We start from the raw sequence: 18,344 nt of genomic DNA on the forward strand, positions 1-18,344 counted from the left end.
GGATGTCACCAAATCTGTCATTCCAATCCTGTCCTCCCTCCAACCCAATATATATCTGAAAGAACCCACTGCCCAGCCCCGAGCAGCAGCTGCCTCTGGCCTTTTCTTGTTTCTTGCATCCTCCTCCCGGTTCTCTGATATGAGACCTTGAAGCCACCCTCACCCATTCCTGTGGGTGCCCAGTCAAATCAACCCCATGACACAGAGAAAGAGAGCTGTGGTTAAATGGGTTAATGTTTGTTTATTTTGCTGAGGAAGATTCACCCTGAGCTAACATCTGTGCCAGTCTTCCTCTATTTTGTATGTGGGTCGCCACCACAGCATGGCTACCAACAAGTGGTGTAGGTCCGTGCCTGGGAACCAAACCTGGGCCACCAAAGCGGAGCACGCCAAACCTAACCACTAGGCCACGGGGCAGGACCCTAAATGGGTTAATATTTAAATGTAGTTAAATAAGACTTGATTTGGATCCCACCTCTGCTGTTGAACACCTTGTGACCTTGAACAAGTTACTTGACCCTTCTGAACCTATTTCATCATCTGTACAACTGGAATCAGACCACAACGCAGGGGTGGTTTAATAATCAACGAGATGGTGTCCATGCATTCAATGGATATCATCTCCTCCCTCCTTCCTCCCACCTGTTCTTCCCTCTGTTCTTCTTTTTCCATTCCCAATACCTCTTCAAAAATCCTTCCTCAATCCTCATTTCTCCGCAGGCAAAACAAGGTGCACTTACAAACTTCCGACTCTCCCCTGCAGCTACAACTCCCTTCAACACACAGTTAAAGAACCAGAAAAGCCCAAGGCTGAGTGGTTTTGTGGGAAAAACAGAGACTGGGAAACAGGCTGGCTGAAGGGTACAGGGACCCAGGGGCTGGAGTGAGTGATGGAAACTCTTAGAAAGGGAGGAACATAGGATCTTGGGGCCCAGCTCAGGCGGTACCCACCAACTGGGGAGGTTCTCCCTTACGAGATTTCCCAGATTTTTAACCTCTGCTGCTGAATAATTAAAAGCCAAAATTAAAATCATGTAATTGACTGCCCCTCCCAAATAACTTGCATCCATAATAATTCATGGATTCTTCAAGTACTCTCATTCCTAAGAAATAAAAAACTTTCAACTACTTACGTGAGGGAAATCTGCTCCCTCTAACTGTTGGTAGAAATTGCGTTCATGGGGCTGGCCCCGTGGCTCGGCGGTTAAGTGTGCACGCTCTGCTGCTGGCGGCCTGGGTTCGGATCCCAGGCGCGCACCGACACACTGCTTCTCCGGCCATGCTGAGGCCACGTCCCACATACAGCAACTAGAAGGATGTGCAACTATGACATACAACTATCTACTGGGGCTTTGGGGGAAAAAAAAAGGAGGAGGATTGCCAATAGATGTTAGCTCAGAGCTGGTCTTCCTCAGCAAAAAGAGGAGGATTGGCATGGATGTTAGCTCAGGGCTGATCTTCCTCACAAAAAAAAAAACAAAAAAAAAAAACAAAAAGAAATTGCGTTCATGTTACGTTTCTACTCTAAACCTAGAGTTGTAGGATTCTCGTGGGTCTCTTGCCTGGGAGCAGATGAGCGATGAGGCATTGCACAGAATTTAGAATACTGACAGGCACTCGCTTAAGTCAAGAAGGGCTTGGCCATTCGTTGGGTTAGGGAGATATCAGTCACCTCTGCTCTGCAATTTTAGGAAAGGGACAGAGTCTCTGGAACTTGGCGGGGACTACACCAGGTGTGCTGAGATACAGCAGTCTGCTGCCGGTGGCTGGAGAGAGTATTTCACGTAATCACAGTTTCACCTGCTGACACACTCTCCCACTCCTCAGCATGAACTGGGGTGCCACACTGCCCAGGACTGAAGTCCAGCTCCATCACTGACTAGCTGTGTGACCTTGGACAAGCCACTTAATGTCTCTTTGCCTCAGTTTCTTCATCTCTAAAGTGGGGCTAATAATAGCACTGACCTCACAGGGTTGTTTTAAAAATGAAATCAGCTATTACATGTAAAACACTTAGCACCTGTAATGTCTAGCATATACGATATGCCATGGAAGTGTGTGTTAGTTTCTTTTCCTTGCTAACTAGTTGCAGCTTCATTTTTTCCAGAAAGCTCTTAGGTTGAACCTCCAGACTGGGCTAGGTGCTTCTTCTTCTGCCCTCTCACATTCTTTCTGCTTAATCTATCAAAACTGGAACCAAGATGAATTTAAATTACGTATTTAAGTGTGTGCAGAGGATAGGGTGGATCCTCTGGGCCATAGAAAAAGATTAATTAAAGGAAAGGAGTCCTGGGCAGCGTTGAGGGGGTTTGAGTTCCACCTTGATCCAGGCCTGACACCAGCCTGGGTGTCAGACAGGGGTTTGGTTCTGGGCAGAGCCCCGCTCAGTGATCACAGTGTTGTGGCCGAGCTGGCTGCAGAGCCTCAGTGTGGGACTCCATGGAGGAGCTTCATCCTGTCCCAAAGCTGTACTCTTGGGGAACCTGGGAGACACTCGGAGTTCAAGGCAGAAGAACCTGATCATGTGAGACCCAGTCTCGCTCTCCCTGGATATTGGTGGGAGATGGTGGAGTGTGCCATGATAGCTGCTGTGTTGATAGTTCTCTTGGTTTCAGGCAGAATAAGAAACTCTTAGTGTTAGTTTGTTAGCGCTGCCATAACAACGTACCACAGACTGAGTGGCTTAAACAACACAAATCTCACTATTTATTTATCCCACAGTCCTGGAGGCTAGAAGTCCAAGACCAAGGTATTGACAGGGTTGTAGATGGCCATCTTCTTGCAATGTCTTTACATTATCTTCCCTCTGTCCATGTCTACGTGCAAATTTCCTCTTCTTATAAGGACGCCAGTCATATTGGATTAGGGTCCACCCTAATGACCTCATTTTACCTTGATTACCTCTGTAAGGTCCCTATCTCCAAAAAAAGTCACCTTCTGAGGTACTGGGGGTTAGGACTCCAACATATGAATTTGGAGGGGGGGGGAGGTTACAATTCAACCCATAACACTGCCTAAAGTGAAAAAAAATGTAAAGCTCTCATCAAGGTTTACCCTGTGATGGAAAAAGATGAAAGCCCAGAAGTACCTGATGGCCTGGATACATCCAGCCTGTGATTTGGTCCAGCAGATGATTTACAGCAAACCAGCTGGGAAAAAAATTCTCCATGTTCAAGATGAGCCAATGTCTGACACTGTGAGAATGATCTGGTCTCTGGGAGCAGAAGCTGAACCCGTTAAAATATAACAGAACAAAGCCAAATCCCACTTAAAACTATTGTGAGCAACTAAAAAAGACTCTGGACAGCACTCTAGGGCCTGTGTGGGGAGTCCGATCAAGTGTCTGGCAGAACGTTCACTCAAGATCAAAGAACTGGCAGCGTCTCTTGGAGAAGAGAACAGGGTGATAAGTTGGAATCCGGGAAGGGAGGCCACATTGATGACCAGGCAGGAAGATCCAGGAGGAAACTGCCTGATGTTCCAAAATCAAGCATGCATCTCACCACACAAGATGGAGAGAAAATCAATCTACACCAACACTGCAGAGGAAGAGGACGGAAAAGCAGACCCGACAGGTCATCTTAAGGACGTCAGATTGAGCAAGTCTTGATTGAACGTACAGTCCGAAACCTTCAGGAGAGAGGAAATGAAGTGACGGGACTCTGTCAAGAGAAAGACACGGAGCTTGTTGGGATACTACCATCAAGGCAGAGCCAGAGGAAGACAGGTCTGAAGCAAATGACTAGATGAGCTGTGAATGTGAGGAGGTCTCCAGAAAGATAGTCAAAGACCTTGAAGAAAAGACCTTGAAGAAAAGCTGGAAAGACCCTTTCCCTTCTTCTCAGAGCCAGCTTCTGCCCCTTGAAAAAAGAGCTCATGATCATTGGTTGAGTGTGGGAAGCTGGACAAAACCTCCCCCTTTCAAGACAAGGTTGCAGACCTGCGACAAAGAAAAACCAAAAGAGCAATGAAACTCGAGCCACACCAGTTCAGAGAGAAGGCAATATTACTGACACCCCCGCCCCCTTTTTTTTGGCCCCCATTGACTCCCTTTTACAAGGAGGAAAATAAGGCTCAGAGTTAAGACACCTGCCCTAGATCACACGCTCCGAAGTGGCAGAGCCAATACTCAAGCCCAGGTCTGATTCTTGACTATTCTGTTCTAGTGCCTTCTAAAAGTGGATCCTCATGCATCTGATGATCCAGGCAGAGCATTTGCTCCCTGATCCCTGGGTAGGGGGTGCTGCTTCCTCTGAGACAGGAGGGTCTCACACCTCTACCCTCAGACGGTCCTCCTAGCTGCAGACTTGCCTCCTCCCTCTCCTCCTTCTCTTTCCCAGTCTGCTGTTTTCAGTGGATCCAGATGTGGAGTTTGTGTCAAGGAGACATCCTCTTCCTTCTCCTCCAGTAAGTACCCCACCACCAGCATGACCAACCTGGCTCCCCACCAAGGGGTCACTGTCCTCCTCATCCTCCCTCCATGGGCTGGGGTTCTCCCTGGACACCCCCATCCAGAAAATGGAAGTGAGTTACCTCCAGGGTTCCCTGAGCTTCCACATGACCCTAATAGTCAAGGTCCTGAAATACCACAAGGATTTTAAGATATTTCGTTTTAAATTTTTCTATAAAATATTTCTAAACTATATATATTTTTTAAACAACCTCTTTTTTACTTAAGTGGGTCTATTTTTTTCCAAATTGCATCTTGATAGTATTATAAATTTTAGGTTACCTGTTACCATGATTTAATTATGCTCATTATATTATTCACTCTACTAAAAATAAAGAGTAAATTTTAATTTGATGAGTCAGCTCACTAGTCCTTAAACAATATACTTTTTTGAGCAGTTCAGCCACCAGACACATTTGAAATAGCAAAACACCTCCCTCTGCCAATGGTTCTATGTATCACAGTTAAAAGAGAAAGGTAGGGCCGGCCCCGTGGCTTAGCGGTTAAGTGCATGTACTCCGATGCTGGCAGCCCGGGTTCGGATCCCGGGCGCGCACCGACGCACCGCCTCTCCGGCCACGCTGAGGCCGCGTCCCACGTACAGCAACTAGAAGAATGTGCAACTATGACATACAACTATCTACTGGGGCTTTGGGGGAAAAAAATAAATAAATAAAAATTATAAAAAAAAAAAAAGAGAAAGGTAAAGAAAATTTCTTTTTGATCTCAATAAATTTTAATTGACTTCAAAAAATTATGTTTTTACAGGTCTGTCTTCCTGAGCATTCTGGGATGGCCTAGAAGGTGATACAATGTTGTATTCATCCTTGCATCTCCAGAGTCTCTCCTTGCTCAGAAACCAGCTTATGGTAGATACCCAATAATATCAGGGTTTACTTCCTAATTAAGTGGCAGCAGGGTGTAATGGTTAAGATACTGCACTCTAGAACCAGACTACCTGTGTTCGAATCCCAGCTTCACACTTAATTAGCTGTGTGATCTAGGCAAGTCTTTTAACCTATCCAGGACCTTGGTTTCCTCATCTGTAAAAGGGAGATAATAATAGCACCTACCTGTTAAAGTTGGGTGAGAATAAAATTTAATGAATATATATGTAAAACACCTAGGGCCTGGACCATACGAAGTGCTATCTAAGTGCTAGCCACGATTATTATTTCCTCAGTAAATGTTTATTGGCCCAGGTTACAATGGACTGAATGTTTAGGTTCCCCCCCAAATTCATATGTCCAAGCCCTGACTCCCAGCGTGATGGTACTTGGAGGTGGCACCTATGGGAAATAGCTAGGCTCAGATTAGGTCAGGAGAGCAGGACCCTCCTGATGGGACAAGTGCCCTTATAAGAAGAGGAAGAGAGACATCTCGCTCTCTCTCCACACACATATACCTAAGAAAGGCCATGTGAGCACACTGCAAGAAGGTGGCCTTGTGCGACCCAGGAAGGGGGCCTCACAGGAACCTGATCATGCTGGCACCTTGATCTTGGACTTCCTGCCTCCAGAACTGTGGAAAACAAATGTTTGTTGTTTAAGCCACTGAGTCTATGGCGTTTTGTTATGGAAGCCTGAGCTGACTGTCCTAGATCCAGCTCAGACAGGTCTTTCAGTTCACTGGGTACCATTTCCTCAATCCACCCTAGGTTCCTCAACCCCGGTTTTCCGTGCTCCCCACCGGACCACGTCAATCTTCCCAGTGTCCACTCAGATCTCCTCATGGGCCTACTCTTTGGCAGCTGAGGTGCTTATAACCTTTGATCTGCATATCTACCTCCATCTGGAGGACTCCTGGCTCTCCTGGTGCGGCTCCCTGCCTAACCAGTCCTTCCAGCCTTCACCACCACCCACACTCCAGAAGATAACAGCACACTGCCCAGGGCATCAACATTCCGATCTCCCATCCCTCCCTGTTCCAGCTCCCCTTGCACCTGCTGCTGGACCAGACTCTGCTTCCCTTGTGTCACTTCTCAGTCTCTAATTATATATTCGTGTTTACCTGTTTACTATCCGCCTCCCCCTCTAGACTGCAAGCTCTGCTCTGAGGGCAAAGACCTATTTTGCTGTCATTGTATCCATTTCCTATGAGTTTTCTAGTCCAACCCGACACCCATTCATTCCTTCACTCATTCATTCCCTGGACAACCACTGAGCCACTCCCTTTCAAACACTGATTGACACTGGACACACACATAACACCAAACCATCGCTGTCCTTAATAATAACCCAGTCTAATGGAGTGACGAGTGACTGCAACCCGGCACGCTGTAACAGGGATGCGAGTGACCACGGGGAAGTCTTCACCGAGAAAGTACTTGAGTTAGGTCTTAATAATATGAGTAGACGTTCCTTAGGCAGGCTGATGCAAGAATCTGAGGCATCCCAGGTAGAGGGGAATGTATCTCCAAGAGCCAGAAAAGCGAAACAGCCAAGAGCGTTCTCAGTCCCGTAAGCAGACCGAGCTGGCAGGAATGCAGCCTGCGGTGCACCTATGAGCCCAGGGCTGAGGGAGGCAGGGATGCCTTCTGACATTAGGCTCTGCACAGAGCAAGTGTATGGCAGATACCACTCCCTCCAGCTAACACACCCTGCCCCTTGCCTAGATGTCAATAAACCATTATTTAGTGAACACGTCCACTGTGCCAGCCACTGAGATAAGCACTCTACATGCATTATCTTGTTTAATTTTCACAACAACCTTAAGAGGTAGATATAAAATCTCCCAGTTTTCAGATGAAGAAATTCAGGCACCAAGTGACTCAGTAACTTCCCTGAGGCCACACAGATAATAACCAGTGGAGGTGTGATTCCTACCCAGGTTGGTCCGAATACAAAATTCCTGCCTTCTGACATCCATTAAGCCTGGGCAGGTGCCATAGGGCCCTTGGCATGGCCCCGTCATAATGAAATGTAATTGCCTCTTTACTTATTTGCCTCCCTCTAGAACGTGGGTCTCATGAGGGCAGAGACTTTGTTCTGCTCACCATTATATCCCTAGCACCTGGCACAATGCCTGGCAGGGTATAGGCATCAATAGTGCATGTTAAGAATGAATAAACGCACAAATGAACAAGACTTTGAACTATTTTCCAATGTGTACCACTGCCCTTCTCTGTCCCTGAAGTGAAGGAATCCCAGTCATCATCCTGAAACCAAGATCTGAGTGCAAAACCCAAGGTCACTTCTGCCCTCTCCCACTTTGGTCAGAGGGAGAGAAGCTCCTACAGCACCAGACCCTGAAGCTGCACGGACAGACCCCTTCCCCAAGTGCAGGGGCTTCCATCACCATCCTCACTTCCCATCCTCATCCCCATCTATGCACAAAATAGCTAACATCCTTTGAAAACACTGCTGACAAGGTCAACCCTTGGCTGGCATCTGGGAACTTGGATGTTTGGAAGGTTACCACCATTCCCACGACTGATAAGAGTGGCTCACTGTCCCTAAACTATTTGTGCAAACAATATGATTTCTGCTGAACACCTGCTTTCTCTCTGGGAGTCGAAACTTCTTGGTACTTGCTATGCACAGGATGTCAACGTAACAAGTCCCCAGGTAAAACCCTGGGCACTGAGTCTTTAATGAAGACGTGAATGTCGGCAACATTTCACATGCTGTCACAACTAATTGCTGTTGGATTAAGCATGTCCTGTGTGACTTCCACTGGGAGAGGACACGTGGAGCCTTGTGTCTGGTTTCCTCCATCCTCACTCCATGCACCTTTTCCCTTGGGTGACTTTGCTTGGTGTCCTTTCACTGTAATAATCGTAGTGGTGAGGATGACTATATGCGAAGTCTTGTGAGTCCTCCGAGTAAATCATCGAAACTGGGGGTGGTCTTAAGGATCCCGAGACACTGTCTCTCTACGGAAGCAAGACTGTGAAATACTTCCTGTCCATTAACCAGAGGAATCACACACCCAGAGCTGCAGGGGCCAGGCAGGAATGTACAAGTGTGCAGCCAGCTAAGTAGGACTGGGGACAAACAGGCGAGGCTAAAGTAGGCAGTGCCACTCACCTCCTGTAGGCCCCGGCCAGTCACAGGCAGAGCGGGGAGGTTAGTCTACAATCACTGACATAACCCTCTCGCTCTGCTCGGTGCCCTCAACGATAACACAGAACACCTTGGGGCAGGCTTTGGCCTTTTTCCAAAACCCAAGAGAAATGCTTTACATCCTCAGATACAATGAAGATGCCTATAAAATATAAAATAAGGGGCCGGCCCGGTGGCGCAAGTGGTTAAGTGCGTGCGCTCCGCTGCGGCGGCCCGGGGTTCGCTGGTTCGGATCCCGGGCGCGCACCGAAGTACTGCTTGGTAAGCCATGCTGTGGCGGCGTCCCATATAAAGTGGAGGAAGATGGGCACCGATGTTAGCCCAGGGCCGTCTTCCTCAGCAAAAAAAAAAAAAAAAAAAGAGGAGGATTGGCGGATGTTAGCTCAGGGCTGATCTCCTCACAAAAAAAAAAAAAAATATTAAAAAAATATATATATATAAAATAAAATTAGGGGGCCTTTGTCTTGACTTTGTGAAACCACCAGGAAGGGTGGCACACAGCTCAATTTCAGATGACCCGACAGCAGCGGGCCACTGCCGTTCTGGGATTTCTTTTCTGTAGCAAATCTTCTGACCTTTACAATGTAGATTGTCAGCGCCCACTCTCAGAATCAGCTTATACTGAGTTATGGTCAGGAGACTAGACACACAGTAGCACGGATCTTAAAGCTATTAAGCTGAGCAGGCAAATGCATGAAAGGAGGAAAACTAACCTGACAGGCACTGCTTGCACTAAGGACTCTTGCTGCTGGCTTACAAAGCTTGCTTGCCGTGGCTCTGGGTTATGATTAGCACTGACAGGCAAGGAGAGGAGTCAGTCATGACTCCAGGATTGTGGCCTGAAGGACTAAAGGGGCTCCCTCATTTATGAAGGAAAGTCTACACTCGACCTTGTGGCCCCAAGCAGCACATTCCACTACCCGGTAATGCTGGCCTTCCTGAAAGTGGTGGAAAGGCGAGGCTTACACAACGACAACGCCCACCACCTCGGTGACAGCCCAGTCCCTCCAATGCAACCAACACGCCAGATGTGTCCTTGCTCCCCTGTTTACGTGGAATGTGTGGGGCCCTCGCTGGACTGGGTCTCCTCATAACCCTGTGCCCATGCCTTCCCCATCTCAGAGGCCTCTCTTCTTCCAGCCATCTCTCCCCACCAGACCCCTATGCTTCAGGTCCCAGCACTTGTCTATGCCCCCCATCAATGGGACCCACTTCCCTGGCTCCACCAATCTCCCGTATGCACAGGACACACGAGCCAGCCTCTAGCCTTGTCCCTTCCCTCTCTTGCTCCAGTCCCACACTTCCAAATGTCTCCAAATCACTGGTTCTCAAAACGTGGTCCCCAAACCAGCAGAATCAGCATCTCCTGGATGCTGGTTAGAGATGCAGATTCTCAGGCACCCACCCCAGACCTACTGAATCAAACTCCAAAAACTCAGGGGAAAGGGCCAGCAATGTGTTTTAACAACCCCTGCAGGTAATTCAGACACAGGCTAATGTTTGAGAACCACTGCACCCCACACTCCCACTTGCTTACCCCATCGCTGTCTCTAACAATTCTCAAATGAAAGTAATTTTCTTTTTCTAAATCTAGCTGATTTCCCTACTTCTCTTAATGCTACCTACATTACCAGTAATATAAGATCAAAGCAGCACAACCCAAGTTGAATATAGTGGGCCTCCAAAATGCGACAGGTATTTAAAAAATTTGTGATGGGGGCCGGCCCCATGGCTTAGTGGTTAAGTGCACGCGCTCCGCTACTGGCAGTCTGGGTTCGGATCCCGGGCACGCACCAACGCACTGCTTGTCCGGCCATGCTGAGGTGGTGTCCCACATACAGCAACTATGACATACAACTAGCTACTGGGGCTTTGGGGAGATAAAGGGAAAAAAAAAAAAATTCATGATGGATTTGTAACTGTAGAGCGTGAAGATAATTCTCCGCATGGCTATAGAGAAAAAACACTGCCAGGCAGCTTGAGAAGGAAAGAACAAAAATGTACTAACTCGGGGCCGGCCCCGTGGCTTAGCAGTTAAGTGCGCGTGCTCCGCTACTGGCGGACCGGGGTTCGGATCCCGGGCGCGCCCGGACGCACAGCTTCTCCGGCCATGCTGAGGCCGCGTCCCACATACAGCAACTAGAAGGATGTGCAACTATGGCATACAGCTATCTACTGGGGCTTTGGGGGAAAAAAAAAGGAGGAAGATTGGCAATAGATGTTAGCTCAGAGCCAGTCTTCCTCAGCAAAAAGAGGAGGATTAGCATGGATGTTGGCTCAGGGCTGATCTTCCTCTCACACACACACACACACAAAATGTACTAACTCACGCAAAAATGTCCATCAATCTACCTCCTTTTGAGAGTACTTTAAAATAAAATAAAGAATACCCTAATAAAATATATAAGCAATTAATTAATGATTTTAAAGTATATTATTGTATATTTTAACTAAGTAGAATGGACAGATGTTAACACAATATTAAACAATATTTTAAAGTGTTTAAAATGTCCACCATCGGCACCAATACATTTTTTTGGTGTGTTATTAACCTTTGAGAGGTGCGTGATTTTTTAGATGGCGTTAAATCAGCATGTAGAATAATATGTCCCTGGTCTACTCCCTCCCCTTCACCTCATTTGGAACAGCAGGTACCACTTACACTAGGCCCTAAGGCAAATAACAAGATGAGCCAAAACTGAAATAAACTTCAAAAGAGCAACGGACTCAATTTACATTTTCAGCATTCTTCTAAACCATTGAAACTAGGGAATCTATTCAAAATTGATTTTCCTCTTTATCTAGTTTTCCCTTAGAAAAGAATTAAAAACAAGTCAAGAAAGAAAAGCCTAATAAATAAGCATATAAAAAGATGTTCGACATCATTAGCCATCAGAGAAGTGTGAATCAAAACCACTTCACACCAACGAGGATGGCTAAAAGAAAAAAAGACATACAACAAGTGTTGATGTGGATGTGGAGAAACTGGAACCCACATACATTGCTGGTGGGATTGTAAACTGGTGCAGCCACGTTGGAAAACAGTCTGGCAGTTTCTGAAAACGTTAAATAGAATTATCATATGTTTTCCACTTCTAGGTATGTACCCAAAAGAAATGAAAACATATGTCCATATAAAAAACTTGTACATGAATGTTCATAGCAGCATTATTCCTAATAGCCAAAAAAGTAGAAAAAGTTCAACTGTCCATCAACAGATGAATGGATAAACAAAATGTAGTATACACATAAATGGAATATTATAAGAATAAAGCAGGGGCTGGCCCAGTGGCACAGTGGTTAAGTGCACGTGCTCCACTTCGGCGGCCCTGGCTTCGCAGGTTCCGATCCCGGCGAGCACTGACGCACTGCTCATCAAGCCATGCTGTGGCGGCATCCCATATAAAGTAGAGGAAGAGGGCACAGATGTTATCCCAGGGCCAATCACCCTCAGCAAAAAAAAAAAAGAGGAGGATTGGCATCGGATGTTAGCTCAGGGCTGATCTTCCTCACAAAAAATAAAAAATAAATTAAAAAAGAAAACAAGAATAAATCATTGATACATGCTACAGTATAAATAAATCTTGTAAACATTATGCTAAGTGAAAGAAGCCAGACATACAGGACCATATATTGTATAATTCCATTTATACGAAATGTCCAGAATAGGCAAATCTATAGACAGAAAGTAGATTAGAGGTTGCTTAGGGCGAGGGAGGTAAGGGATTGGGAGGTGCCAGCTAAGGGGTTCATGGAGGGGTGGTGTTCTTTTTAGGGCAATAAAAATGTCCTAAAATTGATTGTAGTGATGGTTATACAACTCTGTGAATGTACTCAAAACCAATGAATTGTACACTTTAAATAGATGAATGGTATGGTATGTGAATTATGTCGCCATGAAATTGTTTTGTAAAAAATGGCCTAAAGCTAGAAAAGAATTACAAACAGACTCAGTTAACTAAAAAGTATTAAGTACCTCAAATGTGTGGCTTTTTCTGTCTCCTTTGCATTATAAATTTCTCCCAAATGCAGCTGAGATAGCTTTTCATTATCCTTTGACAGCTTACAAGCACTTTTACAAATATGGTCCTTTTGAGTCCTTACTATAATCTTAGAGGGACATAATTATTCCCCTAATTTTATATTCCAGGAGGTGGTGGCTCTGAGTTTATAAGGTTTACTCCTGCTCAGTCAGCTAGTCAAGGTAAATATCAGTTCTTCTGCACCTAAATTCTGTGCCCTTCCTTCTACATGTGTAGCATCTCCAGGCACCACGTAGATACCGTCAGGCCAGTGTGCAGAGATGGCCAGCTGACTGATCTCAATAATAATAATGACCAAGATTTTTCCGGGAGCTGGACTAGCAATACTAATGCTACATTCAAGCAAGTAAAATGTAACTGATCACTCATCAGAGGTCTTCTGGCTCCACGGAAAGAACTCTTTGCTCTTTTGGAATTTATTACAGTTTTGGCTCATCTTTTTATTTGCCTCAGGACCTAGTGCATGTAGCATCTGATGTTCCAAAAGATCTGAGTGAAGAATTAATGAATACGTAGCTTCTTGGTGGTGAAAGGGAGTTAGTAGGCAGGGATTTATTATTCTACATGGAAGGACCATGGAAACTACCATGGTCTAGAGTAGGAAGACCAAGGTTGGCTTCAGTTTTTTCATCTGTAAAATGAGAAAAAAAGAAATACCTCTCTCAAGGTCATTATAAAGATTTAATGAGAATATATCTGAAAATACCTGATTTGCAATAGGCACTCAACAGATGCTAAATCAAATAGTCCAGTACCTTGATCTCTCCTAGGGAGACCAGTGGGTTCTTCTGGACATTCAGGATTCTAAACCTCAGATCTCAAGAATGATGATCAGCATCAAAAAGTGTTGATTAGATTTACCACACCTGAAACAATGATACAATACCTAATTTTAATGAAGAATTCATTATTCATTTTATTTCATGTTTAATATGACATTGTGTTCTCTTGTACCTTCAGATTAATTTTCCAATTATCTTAGTTTGCATACGTGTGTGTTTATACTAGAGACTCTCAAACCTAATTATATATCAGAATCACACACGGTGTTATTAAATCTACAGATTCCAATGCAAAGATTCTCATTCAGTAGGTCTGGAGTAGTTGGAGGGTTTCCATGTTTACTAAATTCCCCACAGGATTCCCCAGGCATCACTGAATCACTGGTAAAACCATTCATTGGACAACGTCTAAGGAAAAAATTGATTGATTTTTTCTTATGTGTGGACTACAAAATAGCATTTGTTCACCAAATAAAACACTGAACTATATTGCTATTTCAAAAGAGAACATAGTGGAGGAGGAGAAATCTTTTCTCTTTTGCCTTACTAGAATTATAAGGAAATAACATTCTGAAATTCTGCGAATATAAGAATCTCCTGAAGACGGAGAATTTTCTGCCAAATCTTAGTCATTTGAATTATTTTCATTCATCATTTCAAAGGGAATTTTCAATCAAAGGAAGCTGTAAGTTCCTTCCTACAAGTTGATAGCCTCATTCTGATGAAAGAAATAATATAAGAAAAGTCAAAGGTGCTACAGAAAAAAAAAATCTGGAATTTGAAGGATCTCCCATTAATGAGCTATTTATTAAATCTTCCCAATCTCTCTGATCACTTATGTATTCTGAACCACATTCTTGATCTATAACAATGACTTTTTCTTTTTTTTTTGTGAGGAAGATCAGCCCTGAGCTAACATCCATACCAATCCTCTTCTTTTTGCTGAGGAAGACTGGCCCTGAGCTAACATCCATGCGGATCTCCCTCCACTTTATGTGGGACGCTGCCACAGCATAGTCTGACAAGCAGTGCGTTGGTCCGCGCCGGGGATCCGAACCAGCGGTGCGTTGGTCCGCGCTGGGGATCCGAACCAGGCCGCCAACAGTGGAGCGTGCGCACTTAACCGCTACACCACAGGGCCGGCCCCAACAATGACTTTCTTACATCATAAGTGAAACCATTTTTATCAGTTTGCCAATTCATATTTATGTTCTCACTGAAAAGTGTGTCCTCAAACCACAAGCAGGACAATTTTAAACAGACACAGATAATTAGCATTATTACAAAGCTTTTCTGAAGTATGCAAACATTTTTACAACTAGAAAAAATGCCATTGGACTCATTTAACCTTAAAGCAATAACAAAATAGTTTGGAGTATTTTGGAAAATTATTTCGAATCTTCTTTCTGAAGTCTTGCTGTGACCTCCTATATTTACCAAGCAACAACTTTTTTCCTTAGGGTTTATTCCAACTACTTTGAAAACTGAGTTTGAGTCAGTGTTTAAAAAAACTAAACCCAATATAAACTAGACACCTAAAATAAAGCCAGTTAAAAAAAAGCACAGAAATAGATAGTACAAGGCATCTACGCTTAGTTAATTAGTGCAGTTAGAGCCGCGGGTAGCTCCATTCCTTTCCAGCCAAACCAAAAAGGAAAGCCTCATGGGTTTATGTTTGTCTCTATTAAAAGAAAGCAAAGGAACTCAGAACCTGGAGCTAGCGCGCCATGTCCACCAGGCCAGTGACCTAGGAATCTCCAAATATTTGCTCATATTCTGCGAATACAATTCTACTTTTACTTTACATTTCTATTCCTCCTATTCTGTACCCTACAAAAAATACCGTTAACAGTATCCAGAAGCTCAGGGGCTGGGGAGAAGCGGGCAATGGGGTATAGTTTAATGGGTACAGAGTTTCTGTTTGGGACGATGAAAAAGTTCTGGAAACAGATAGTGGCGATAGCTGCACTACATCGTGAATGTGCTTAATGCCACTGAATCGTACTGTGGGAGATCAGAATTGGCCACCCCAACCTGTGTCTCTTTGGCTTGATTTTTTTTTTCTGTTTTTTTCTTTTTTTGAGGAAGAGTGGCCCTGAGCTAACATCTGTTGCCAATCTTCCTCTTTTTTTTTCTTTTTCCTCCCCAAATCCCCAGTACATAGTTGTATATCCTTCTCGTTCTTCTATGTGGCACGCCACCTCAGCATGGCTTGATGAGAGGTGAGTAGGTCTGTGCCCAGGATCAGAACCAGCCAATGCCGGCCGACCAAGCTGAGCGCTCGAACTTAACCGCTAGGCCACTTGGCCAGCCCCTGGCTTGATTATTTTTAAAAACAAAAGACTCTGAAAGAAACTTTGACCTTCCTCCTAACTGCCTAAAAGAATTTAAGATAAAGGCCTATTCCAGGAAGGAGCTAATACCATAACTACAGTGTAATGTAAAATGTGTCTCTCTCAGGTGGGCCTGACAAACACTTGTTTAACAAACATTTCCATTTCCATCTCCATGTGAATTGCCTTCCTCCCCTTTGAAGACCCAAACCACTATTGGCAACATCCTCCTTTGTCTTTAGCTGAAGATGGTATTTAAGGTGGCGGCTTTGGCCATTCTAGCGAGTCACTCAGTTTTCCTGGGTTTCTCCCCTGTATACATGTTAGTAAACTAAGTTTGTATGTTTACCAACTCTGATTTTTTCCTGTAATCCTCTCTCATGTCAACTTAATTCTTAGACCAGCCAGAAGGAGGTAGAGGGTAGAGGAATTGTCTTCCTCCCATACAGTACACTTAAAAATGGTTAAAATGGTAAATTTTATGTTATGTCTATTTTACCATAATAATAACAATAAAAGTATCCAGAAACAAAAAAGTCACAGGCTAGTATGCTAACCACTTGTCCAAATCTTGCTAAGGAGCCTGTCACCCTGGGGTGGAGGGGCTGTGACCCACGTGGCTGTGGTGTGTTTGTCCCGGTCTGACAAAATGAAGGTTCAAATGGAGGACTGGATGGAAACGTAGTGTAAATCACTTCTTTACACTGGACAGAAAACTTCCAGTGCTTCACAAACCTTACTGTGCAAACGGTCCGATCTTGATGCAGCAGGTCTGGGTCGGCCTGAGATCCTGTATTTTTAATAGGCCCCCAGGTGAAGCCGCTGCTGCTGGACCATGGACCTCACTTGAAGCAGCCAGGCCCCAGAGCACTTGAAAGTAAACAGACTGTCACCCTATCGGTCTGACCATCTAGAACCACGGTCCCCTCACCCTGAGGAAACGCAGAGGGTTGATCGTATCTTTCAAGCCAATTGGTTAAGGACTGAAGTTACGTACCAACCACCGCTTGTAAAAATGCGTGGAGAAGCTTGGATAGAAGGACTGACCGAAGGGACATCCCAGGAGCACCCACCCACCTCCGGGACTAGGAAGCAGCCACGGAGGATAAGGATAGTCGACAGACAGGCAGTTTCGCTGAAAGCCCTCATGCAGACTTCAAAACGGTCTTGAAAATACCCTTGTCAAACTCGACGAATGCCTGGAATTCAGTGGCCTCTATCCAACATAAAGGTCTCCAACTCAGCTTTGATTTAGTTCCCTATAGAAGAATCTTGCAATGCAGCCCTTGAAAACGGACCACGCCCAGCATGTTGATAAGCTCGGCTCCTCCCTTACAAATGGCTCAGAAAGTGAAAAAAAAAAAAAAAAGTAAGGTGCTCGAAAGCTCTGCGACGCTGGGGGCACAGATCCTGGCTCTGCGGGCTGCGCGGGCAGGCGAGCAGCTCCGGGGCTGTGCAGTCGGGCTCTCAGGTGTGCGGAGTTTTCCACCCCGCAGCTGAGATCGGCTGGCAGCTCAGGCAGCCCCCACCTGCTTTCAACTAACCAGCGCCTCCCTCGGCCCTCGGCCCAGGGCACCAGCTCCTGTCCTCTCCAGATACCGCACACGCTGGCTGCGCCAACAGAAACTCAGAGGCCCTCTTAATCTGGTTAAAGAGAAGCTCAACAGAAAGTGAAACAGTTCCCATCCCTTGGAGGAGAAGGCTCTAGGCCAGGTAGAAAAAAGAAGGTGGCTCCCAGGCACCTGTAGCTGCCCCAGTTGTGTGCTCGATGCCACTTCCGGGCGATTCCCCAAGAGAAACCCTGCGATGCGCTATCGTCCCCGGGGGGCGGGGGGGAAGAGGAGGCAAAAGTCAGTTAAGCACCCCCAGAGAGGAAATAATCAATGCCCAGTAAAGTACACCTCAAATCCACTCGCATTTACTCGAGCTGCTCCTCATCTCCGCCCGCACGACCGATCCAGGGCGCAAGCGCCCCGCCGCACCCCGCAAATCCCTCCCTCGCCAAAGCCGGGACAGGAGGAAGGCAGCCTGGCGACGCCAGAGCCTGGGCTGCCGCGCCTGGGGCGGCTCTCCTCCGGCCGCCTGGCCGGCGCTCGGGGCCCGGGGAAGGAGAGGGAGGAGGTACTCGCCTGGAGGCGGGTGGCGGCCGCCGTCGGCGGAGTCGGGCGCAGGGTGCGGGCGGCGCTCGGGCGCGCTCCGACGCGGCGCCGGCTGCTGGGCCCGTGTCCCCTGCGCTCCCCGCGCTCGTCGCTGGCGGCGCCTCGCCGGAGCCGGAGTCCAGGAGGCTGCCGCAGGAATGGGCGGGCGCGAGTGGCCTCGGCCGCTGCTCCTGTGTATTATTGTGACTCAAGCTATTTCCTGTTTGGAGGTTTGGGAGAAAGGAAAAAAAATATCCAGGGTGGGGGCAGGGGGCGGTGGGCGGCGGCGAGCCAGAGAGCGGCGACCCGGAGGGGACGAGGGTGGGCAGCGGCTGTCACCTGCCTCCTCGAGCCCCCGAGGGTGCCAGGCGTGCGAGCTCGGGGAAGGAGACGCAGCTTCTTGCAGCGCAACTTTGGGGTGTCGGGAAGGACCGAGGGGAGCGTCACACACGCCACCCAGCGGTGGGGCAGGGGCTGCGACCCCGGAGACCGCCTCGTCCCCGAGCCGGCGCGCCCACTCCCCTGCCTCTTCCC

At 46.5% G+C, this 18,344-nt stretch overlaps 1 protein-coding gene across 1 annotated transcript in view; it reads right to left on the bottom strand.

Annotated features, from left to right (window-relative positions):
- The window catches only part of TJP2 (tight junction protein 2), a 124,581-nt gene extending 106,459 nt beyond the window's left edge, over positions 1–18,122 (bottom strand). Inside the window, 1 exon segment of the mRNA XM_058565701.1 lies at positions 17,802–18,122. The gene's annotated coding sequence lies outside the window, so the exon portion shown is untranslated.
- Between the last annotated feature and the right edge of the window lie 222 nt (positions 18,123–18,344).

Source organism: Diceros bicornis, chromosome 22, assembly GCF_020826845.1.
Source record: "Diceros bicornis minor isolate mBicDic1 chromosome 22, mDicBic1.mat.cur, whole genome shotgun sequence".
Lineage (NCBI taxonomy): Eukaryota > Metazoa > Chordata > Mammalia > Perissodactyla > Rhinocerotidae > Diceros > Diceros bicornis.